Consider the following 10,009-nt stretch of genomic DNA (forward strand, 5'->3'; position numbering starts at 1 on the left):
GGTGATGATAAGGCCACACCAGGCGAGAGACAAGCACCAAAGAGCAAGTTGGAGAGAGGAAATGAAGGGAAGGAGTGAAAGATGGAATGGCGAGACAGAGAGAGGAGAAGATGGAGAGATGAAGCAGTTAAAAAGGGGGAGACAGTTAGGCCCCGCAAGGACAGAGCAGCTGCTCTGGCCTATCAGCTCTTCCATGAGATCTTGGCACTCATTAGCATAAATTCAAATGACAAATGTGGCCCGCTTTGGCAAAGACTAATTAATTCAGAGGGGGGAAACGCACCAGAGTAAGAATTCAAATCATTCAATGCCACGGGCGCGAACAAGTGTTAGGAGAGATGATTTGGTCCACTATTGTTTTGGGGAATTAGGACTGATCCCTAACATGACCTGATCAGTATTTGCACATTTTAAACAGTGTTTCGCAGGCGTTATAGTTTTTGGATTGAATTCAGTAGATTTCCTCGCATATAGAAACACTCGTGACTTCTAATAAGAGGAACAATAGGCTGGAAAAGATTGTGACCGCTCCTGAGGAGCAGCAGGGATAGGATAAGTGCGCCCCCTTGTGTTCGAAAGCGCAATTACTTCTCTTGCCCCTGCTTCATATTGATTTCATTTGAGCACTCATTGCAGACCAGTGCAACCACGAGGTCACATACAAGCAAATAAATATATATAGATTGATGTTGATCATAATGTACAACATTCATAGGCATATTATTATTAACAAAAACTATTTTAATTACTTGAGTAGGAAACAAGGGATTAGAACAATATACATTTTAGTCATTAGCCATATTATTATTCATAAAAAAAACTATTTTAGTTACTAGAGTAGGAAACTAGAGATTAGAACAATGTAAATTTGCCATTCATTTCATGTGATGTCAGTACCAGTGGTATCGGTGCTTGGTATCGGTGACGACATAACAATTGAGTCCTACGGGATCAGTCTGAAAAAAAGTGGGATTGAATATCCCTACTACAAAAAAGTCCCAAACGATCCATTTGAATAAAATTATAAATGTCAAGATTCCGTTCCAATTTATGTAATCTTTGTTTCCTCTTTGCAGCCGAGTTCCAACATCTGGCCCTCATCACGCTCAGGCGTTCCTGGTAACTATGCAGAAGCGTGCTTCCATTCCATCCCTCAGCGTCTCTTCACTGGTCCAAAAAAAAGGCACCAAGCTCAACCAGGTGCAACCGTTTGCAACAGCTAACCCCTCCGTTAAAGAGTTGAACAGTTGCCCGAGAGCCCTCCCAGCTAAACCAGGCTTTTCCTGCGCCATAATTACATCAAAACAGAACATGTTGTGCAGTGTGAGGACTATTTATACATCCCAATCCTGAGAGCCAGCTTTCGCTGCTTCTGTTTCCAAGGAACATCTTTCCGTGCAAGGAGTAAAGCGGTGGCGGTTAGCAGGAGTCGTGCGATTCTCCAGGTGGCATGAGTGGGGGCGGTGCTGCCATTGCCCATTACCAATTATCCCCAGACTCCTTTACACCTGAAAAAAGCATTAGGACTCACTGGACATATGTGGACCCCTTTTGGTCTTGACAGCAATGGACGGTTTAAGGGATTTGAAGGCAAGCCCTGGGCCGGCCAGTCAACCGCTGTTTGAAAAAGCCACAACTATTAAAGGGCTACTATTCCTATCTTCTGGACAATTTCCATACTAGAAGAGTTCTCTGTTCAAAACGACAACACGTTCCTTGTTGCAAAGATCACAAAACCGTGCAATGTTCCGAGCGCTGATGGGCAATTACACTGCAGACGGAGTCATTTATTTATCTTAGACCAGAGCTACCATGGCAATGACATTTGTCACATTGGTAGCAGCACGCTGTGATTGAAGTAAAGCGTCTAAATGGACACGCTTGCCAAGTGAAATAAGTCTTGGGGTTCTTTTGTCGCTGCAGCAGCAATTCACCAACAAAGGGGTTCTAATGAAAACATTAAGGGAATATTAAAAGTTTAGTTTTGCAGATATGGCCTGGTGGGGGTCGAGGGCAGACATGAAGTGACTACAACAAATTTCTATTATGAGAAGACCTCTTTTTATTAAACAAGACTGGAGTCAAATTACAGCCCTCATGCCAAACTCTAAAAAGTGATTTCCCCACTCAAGTAAAATACTGCATGACGTTAGACGTCCTCATTGTATAATTAGTATCACTACACGACTGTTTCTAACATCACGATCATGTCTTTAAAAAAATAACAAGCTGCCAAAATATGAGCTGCATTGAAACGTCAGCTGATCCTACGAATCTTAAAGGCCAATTTATCATCACTTTTTTTCTTTTTAACAATACGTTGCAAACGCTTTGCACCTTCAGCAATTCAATTTATTGCATATGCGTGAAAAACGTAGAATTAATACGAAACAAAGCTCACCTTCCATGACGAGCTCCATTTCTGCAGCGACGTTGACAAAAACGCAATAATAATCATCATAATTAACGATAGCGTTAACTTGATTTACTATTCGCACATAGGGCTGTGACGCGTAACGCTGCACTGTAACTTTTAAGAAGCGTTACACAGCAATCCGTTCGCTTTAGTACCACGAGCGTCCCCAAAAACACAGCTCACGTTACTGTCAATTACGTCACGTGACCACTGCTTCTCGGTTGTCACAACTTCCATTTATTTGTGACATTTATTTGACTTGTATGAGAATAAACAGAAAATGAGTCAGAGAAAATGTTACAGGTGGTATTCCATCTACATATATCATTTTATATCTGGATCAAGCTTTGTTCATGAACTGAAACGTTTTATACATTTTAATGGAAGATTATATGTTGCTTTCCTTACAAATACAATATATTCTGCTTGAAGCGACTTGCACATATGACGCCAGACAACCTAAAAGAGTGAAAGACTCATTTGAAGCACTTGCTGTCACAAATGCAGCCGGTTCAATTGTATATAAATGTGTCACTTTAGGCAACGTGCCACTCTAAAACACAAACGAGCTCTTAGAACCTCTCCTGTTCTTTGTGGTAGCACCCGAGGCAGCACAGAAAGCTACCAACCCACTATTCATGGCGGTGCACAAAAAAAAGACAATTATGCAGCACTTTTACAAGTTTGACGGAACAGAACAATTCTGCAGACTGATGAAAAGTTTCATATTCTCCTCAGTTTGGACTGCTCCAGTGTGGCCTCTGCAGGTATGCTGTACTGCTGACACACATAGAGCAAAGGAGTCGAGGAATCAAGGGAGGGAATGGTTTCACGATGACTCTTCGGATTAGTCTATTTGCAATGGGCATCGTCTGCTATCACTCTGACATGGTGTTGCTCTTGCCTTTGGCAGGCGTCCATCCCTTCAGATTGACACCCCCCGGGAAACTCACACATGGTATAGCATGCAAAACACACGCACATCTTGCATTTAACTTGCCTTCCTCCGACCTCGCCGTTGCGTCTGACACGGCACCCATGATCCTTTGCCTGGCGGGCTGTGAGCTGTCAGACTGACAGCGATGAGGAGGCTGACATGTGACGCCGCCAGACGGGATCAAATGTGTCATCGTCTTCTCAAACAAAGGAAGAGGAAAAAACATTCCTTTCCAAGCAGTGAGAAAATGTATACTTGGAACATCCTAGCCAAGTCAGTGTTTTTTGTGTTTAATTACTTTCACCATTCTTTTTGAAACAAGGATGATTTTAATATACTACCGTAATTTTCGGACTATAAGTCCCACCGGAGTATAGGTTGCACCAGCCATAAAATGCCCAAAAAAGTGAAAAAAAACATATATATGTATATAAGTCGCTCCTGAGTATAAGTCGCCCCCCCCCACCCAAACTATGAAAAAAAACCGCGACTTATAGTCCGAAAATTACGGTACATGTTCATTCCTTCCATAACATTCATTTTTATTTGACTGTACTTGAAATATGTTACAACCAAACATAACACACGTCCCATTGATTCATTCCAAAAAGTCATTTGTACAAAGACCTCCCCCTTCGTAGGCTTCCTGCCATCTGCCGCTGAGTAAATAAATGCCCCGAGTCACTATTTGCGGGAATCCATTATACTCAAAAGTGTTGAAGTTCCAGTAGCGCAGTCCAACCTGTCCTAGAGTGTCCATGCTGCTCTGCTCGCAGACCACACATCCCCACGTCAGCTCTTTATTGTTCCTTCCACTGTGGTAATGGAAACAGTCAATGTGGCATAGAGGAAAGGAAGTGGTGGCCAAGGGCTGTGCACGGGCCCCGGCCGGGCCCTCCATGGTCCCTCCACGGTTGGCATCTCATTACTCTTTTTTTTTTTTTTTACTCAGACACAACCTGTCTCTCTCTCGCTGACACACACGCACATACCCACACACGCCATTATGAGGTAGGAAAGCCGCAGTGTAGTGAAAACACACGTCGCCTCGACATCCTTTCAAATGGAAGGAAATCATGGACATGTAGAAGCATACTTGAGGTTTGTGAAGAATCGGGATGGCCTCATCTCGGAGTAACACGACGCTGCTTATATTAAAAAGTCCATCTGGAAGCCATTTGCAGAGCTTGTGCATACACATCCAAATCAAAGCAACTCCAGTCTGGGCGCTAATGAGGGTGACCATGCCGTTGTTATCCAAGTTTAGGTAAAAGGCGGGGCTTCATGCACACTCGCACAGGGGGGTCCAGGGTTAGTATCGTTCCGATCTATTTCAGCTCCTTTTCACCTTTGAATCACAGCTACCGGTTGAGCTAACTAAGATTTGAAAAGGTTGACCTGTGTTGACTGTGAAATTTCAAACATCACCTCATGACGACACGTCAACACACGATAGGCAAAGTGTTTATTGCGCCGTGTTTCATTTTCATACTTCCTAACTGTGGGAATGTAGATGTCAAGGCCATAATTGTGCGAGCTGCCCTTGATTGCGTGTTTGTGCATCTGTGTGTGTACTTGTGGGCTCCTGCGCTATCAGTCTTGGTCAGGTCTCCACCCGACTGCGTGGAGGTTTGTCTCCCCGTGTTGTTGCAGCCTGTGTAATCAGGGTATTAATTATTAGCTGTTTGCGCTCTGTCATCCGCCTCCCCCGGGGCGGGCGGGGCAACCTGCCTGCGCTGCCAAAGGCTTGCCTTGCATGTCTTATCCACTATAAATCGACACGATTAACATCTATTTCACCACCACAGCGTCTTAAAACCAAGCACGTTTCTTAATACAATTACAATTGATTGAAGTACGAAATGCAATGCGTGAAATTGTGCGCAAACAGTGAGAGATGGAGATTAATGAACGACAAGCTAATTCCGGTTCGTACGTCACAGGAAAGCGTAGCGATCCCGAGACACCGTGCAAATATGTCATTGGAGGTAATGATTCTCAAAGCGTGCAAAGGGATCAATGTCCGAGTACAGTTTAGTTGTATTTAACTTTAAAGGTCAAAGCATTTGGAGTGTTTAAAAACGATTTGTTTTGAAACATTTACCGTATTTTCCGGACTATAAGGCACACCTAAAAACCTAAAATTTTCTCAAAAGCTTACAGTGCGCCTTATAGTCCAGTGCGCCTTATATATGGACCCAATTCCTAAATTTAAACTGGCCCAAAGCATTGTGTCATGAAATCAATCATAAGTGGCCCACTGAAGACTATGAATCATGAATCAAAAAGACTATGGATGATTATTTTGTGATTATAAAGTAATTTGTTGCGTCTGAAGTTAGAATAAAAAAGATAAAATGGAGAATGATTTGATTTGGATTAAAAATCTGACATGATGCATTAATGGTGCGCCTTATAGTCCGGTGCGCCTTATATAAGGACAAAGTTTTAAAATGGGCCATTCGTTGAAGGTGCGCCTTATAGTCCGGTGCGCCTTATAGTCCGGAAAATACGGTACTTGATTTCAGGACAACTTTAATGTACGTAAGGAGAACTTTTTTTCTCTGCATTTCGTAAAAAAAATAAAATAAAAAATTCAATGTCCACACACTGTATACTGTATAGACAGCCTGAGGTCATTCAGTACAATCATAAAAAAATAAATAAAACAATGTGTCCCCATGGGCGTTGGTTAAATGGTGTGAGAAAAGATGTCTCACATTATCCGCGTGTCCTCGGGCAAGGCTGTGAATGAGACTCAAGCCAACCTCATCCCGTGTGTCCTTTTCCCGCACCCCCGGTGGCGTACGGCCATCATTCACTGACGCACGCCTGTTTCTGTTCATTTGTCTCCCTCGAATGGCACCCTCGGCATTGCCCCTTCGGATGTACTTGTGAAATGAATTGTCTCGGAGAAAGTCACAGCATCGGGCGGCCATTGTGATGCCACAGGCAGCAGGAGATGTGTGAGGTTTGCTTAGTGTGTCACAAGGAGGACAGGGATGATTAACCCTGTTGGTCTTTAAGGGAAGACAATTTGCAAAACCTGTACTCACGTTTGCATGTGGATTTTGACTTAACCTTCAATTCTTCAAGCTTTAATTTAGCTGGATGCACAGTGAGTCGTATTTTTTTTATATTGGGATGAAAGTATGCTGACTTGCCATTTTCACACAGACATTTAAAGCAACAGTGACATCTAGAGGTATCAAAAAACACAGCTGGTTTATGAAACATATTTGAAGCTTCATTTGCCCGTCACTTTTTAAGTTAGGGTTGAAAGCCATTTAGAAAAAAAAACGTTGTTGGCTTTCAGCGGTCATCTTTCACAAGCCATTCAAATTCAGCGACTGTCGTTAAGATGAAAACATTTCAGAAAAAACATTTGTCACTTTACTCAATAAAAACAACACAAAATCCAGGAAAGCTGAACAGACATTTTGTTTTGTTTTTTGTGGAACCCTTTCTCAGAGGAGCAACATTTCACCATCTAGGATAAAGGGGGATGTCGATGGATTCAGCGCAAAGAAAGAAAAAAAAGTTTGTTTTCATCTTTGGAATCGGGAAAATAAATCATTTGTACAGTCTGTTGTATTAATTAACAACTCCCAATGTTCCCCTGTGGTTACCAACTGCTTTGAAGATTCCTCCACAATAGAAGGAGAGACTTAACCATGTATGCACGAAGGGGGGGATGAAATCCTGTGATTGGATCACAATGCCACATGTTGGCTGATTGCAAGTGCAGCAATTGTGTTGTTTTAAAAAAAAAAAAAGCCTCTCGGGAATCCGAAGACGCTGCCAAACAGTGTTCACCGTGGACTAGTAAAAGGAGATTTTTCTTCTTCGCTTGAAGATAGCGAGATATTCTAATCCTCTGTTCATTGTCAGAGTTGTGTGAGAGCGGCCGAGGATAATGGCGTGTTTGATGGCGATGGAGGGGGAAAGGGAGCTTTGCCAACGAGGCCTTCGTAAGTTAATGGGCCGGTTTTGATGCTGACAGTAAAAATCTTGGCCATGTGCGGCGTTATCTAATTCCACCGTTTTGAAGATAATCTTGAAACGCAACGTGAAGAAACAAGAGAGACGTCTAACGGCAAAGGTTTGATCCAGCCATAAACCACGCGGAATTAAAGCAGATTTGTGTCGAGGAGGCACGATAGCTTGGACGATCTTCTTCTCGGGATGAATGTTACATAGCCTTGAGAGGATGTCAAAAGTAAACAAACTCGCTGGTGGATTTTTTTGCAGCGGCATGACTTGAAAAGCAGCTCCTATTGGCTGGGTAATCTTTGATCCGCCGGCTGACATGTTGCCTGAGGTAAACATTGCCCCGGCACAACAACGAGCCGGAAAGAAAATGAGATCAAATTTTCTCAGCGAGCACAGGTGCCTGCCAACCTTTACTCCGGCAAAGGCAAAGAACAAAACAGGAACTTGGTAGGTATTTTAAGAATAGTATGTTATAGTGCCAAACAACAGCCAAGTAGAGTAGGAACTGGAAATCCAACAAGACTTTGCATCGGTGGGTGGGAAAGTGCGGCCCCCGCTTCCTCAACGACTAAGGAAGTGGGGTAAAATATTGAAGGCGCTGGCCAAATAAAAAAAAACAAAAAAACAGCAAAGACAGGATGAGCACTGCATGCTGTTACCGTAATTCTCGGACTATAAATCGCGTTTTTTTTTCATAGTTTGGGTGGGGGGGCGACTTATACTCAGGAGCGACTTATATACATATATACACTACCGTTCAAAAGTTTGGGGTCACAAAATTGTTTGGGTGACCCCAAACTTTTGAACGGTAGTGTATATATTTATTTAGATAATTATTTATAGATTATATATATAATCTTCTGTGTAAAAAATCTGATAATATATATGTATACTTATATTCATAGATGATATATAATCTTATACAAATATAAGATATAATTTATAATATTTAATTCATAATATTTTATTATAATAATATTTACACTACCGTTCAAAAGTTTGGGGTCACCCAAACAATTTTGTGACCCCAAACTTTTGAACGGTAGTGTATGTTTTTTTTCACTTTTTGGGCATTTTTCGGCTGGTGCGACTTATACTCCGGTGCGACTTATAGTCCGAAAATTACGGTATAAGATGGCGACGACACTTCTACCAAACACAATTAATCACCAAAAGTTGTAGCAAAACATCACAAAGGCAACGACAGGCCGGGCTTGACGAGCGGCAAAGAGAAGGAGGTTGCATCCGAAATGGGAGCTAAGAATAGTCCGCGCTTGTGTGTACATACGTGTTTGGTGTGTGTTCTGCTTATCCTTTCCCTTGAGAGTATCTTGGAGGTCTGTTGGAGAGCAGAGACGCAGCCACGAGCCATCAGCAGCCAGGTCAGATTAGGTCGCTGTCGTTGGCCTTTGTGCTGATAAACACGGCAATGAGTGGCACCTCCCAACCACCGCTTCACCCCGGTCATCCCACACTTGTCAGTCGTCCACCGCTCTGATAGGCTTTGACAGTTAAGTAAGAGATAAAGGGGAAAGTCAGAGCTGTGTGTGTGTGGTTTTGTTGAAGGGGTTTTGTAACAGATGAGGGTCACACAATGAAGCAAGAGCCCTCGGACAAAGGGGAAGGGGAAATTGACTGGCACATTAGTCGGTGTCTTCCTATCAGTGGCTTTAATGAGAAGAGACAAGGGATCTCTTGGTTGTAGGGATGACCATGGGAAGATGGACGCGGAGGAGCAGGACACAGCTGCCCGTTTGTTTTCTTTGTCTTAATGTCCCCCCCCCCCCCCCCCCCTCGCTCTGTTGTCTTAAACGGAACAAATGGAAACCGGTTCTCACTTAAAATACAAAAATGATGTCTTGCTACCTTGATTATATTTACATAGTGTGGCCCAGGGGTGTAAAACTCCTTTTTGTCGCAGGCCGCATTGTAGTTTAGTTTCCCTCCGAGGGAATACATTATGGAGTCAGGTCTGAGAGTACCGTAATTTTCGGACTCTAAGTCGCGTTTTTTTTTTTCATAGTTTGGGTGGGGGGGGGGGGGTTGCGTGGGGCGACTTATACTCAGGAGCGACTTATATACATATATATGTTTTTTTTTCACTTTTTTGGGCATTTTATGGCTGGTGCGACTTATACTCCGGTGCGACTTATAGTCTGAAAATTACGGTAGTTTTGAAATCAGACGGGTACATTTTTTTCCAACCGTTTAAAAAAGATGAACAGTAACAAAACTTGCTATTTTTAAAAAGTGAAGACAATTTGTAATTTTAGTAATGACACAAAGTTGAAGCAAAAATTTGTCTTTGCGGGCCACATAAAATGACGTGGCGGGCAGTATCTGGCCCCCGGGCCTTGACTTTGACACCTATGGAAGGGCGTTCTCCAGTTGCCCAGAAATGTTGATATATCGCGTATAAAATTGTTCGCAATCCTTGTTAAAAATAACGTGGCAAAAACATTTCCCCCCCCCCAATCATGAGAATTTTTCTGCGTTCCGCCCAATTAGTATTTAATATAAAGCGCATCACCTTTTCACAGTCATCACTGATGATTAGCCTTGCGGAATAAGCGTGACAGAATAGTCAGCTTGAAAGATGTATTCAGTGTGTCAACAAGTATCATTTCAAGCAGGATGAGCCCCATGTCAAACATCGACTTTCT

This window comes from Syngnathus typhle, linkage group LG5 (genome assembly GCF_033458585.1).
Source record: "Syngnathus typhle isolate RoL2023-S1 ecotype Sweden linkage group LG5, RoL_Styp_1.0, whole genome shotgun sequence".
NCBI lineage: Eukaryota > Metazoa > Chordata > Actinopteri > Syngnathiformes > Syngnathidae > Syngnathus > Syngnathus typhle.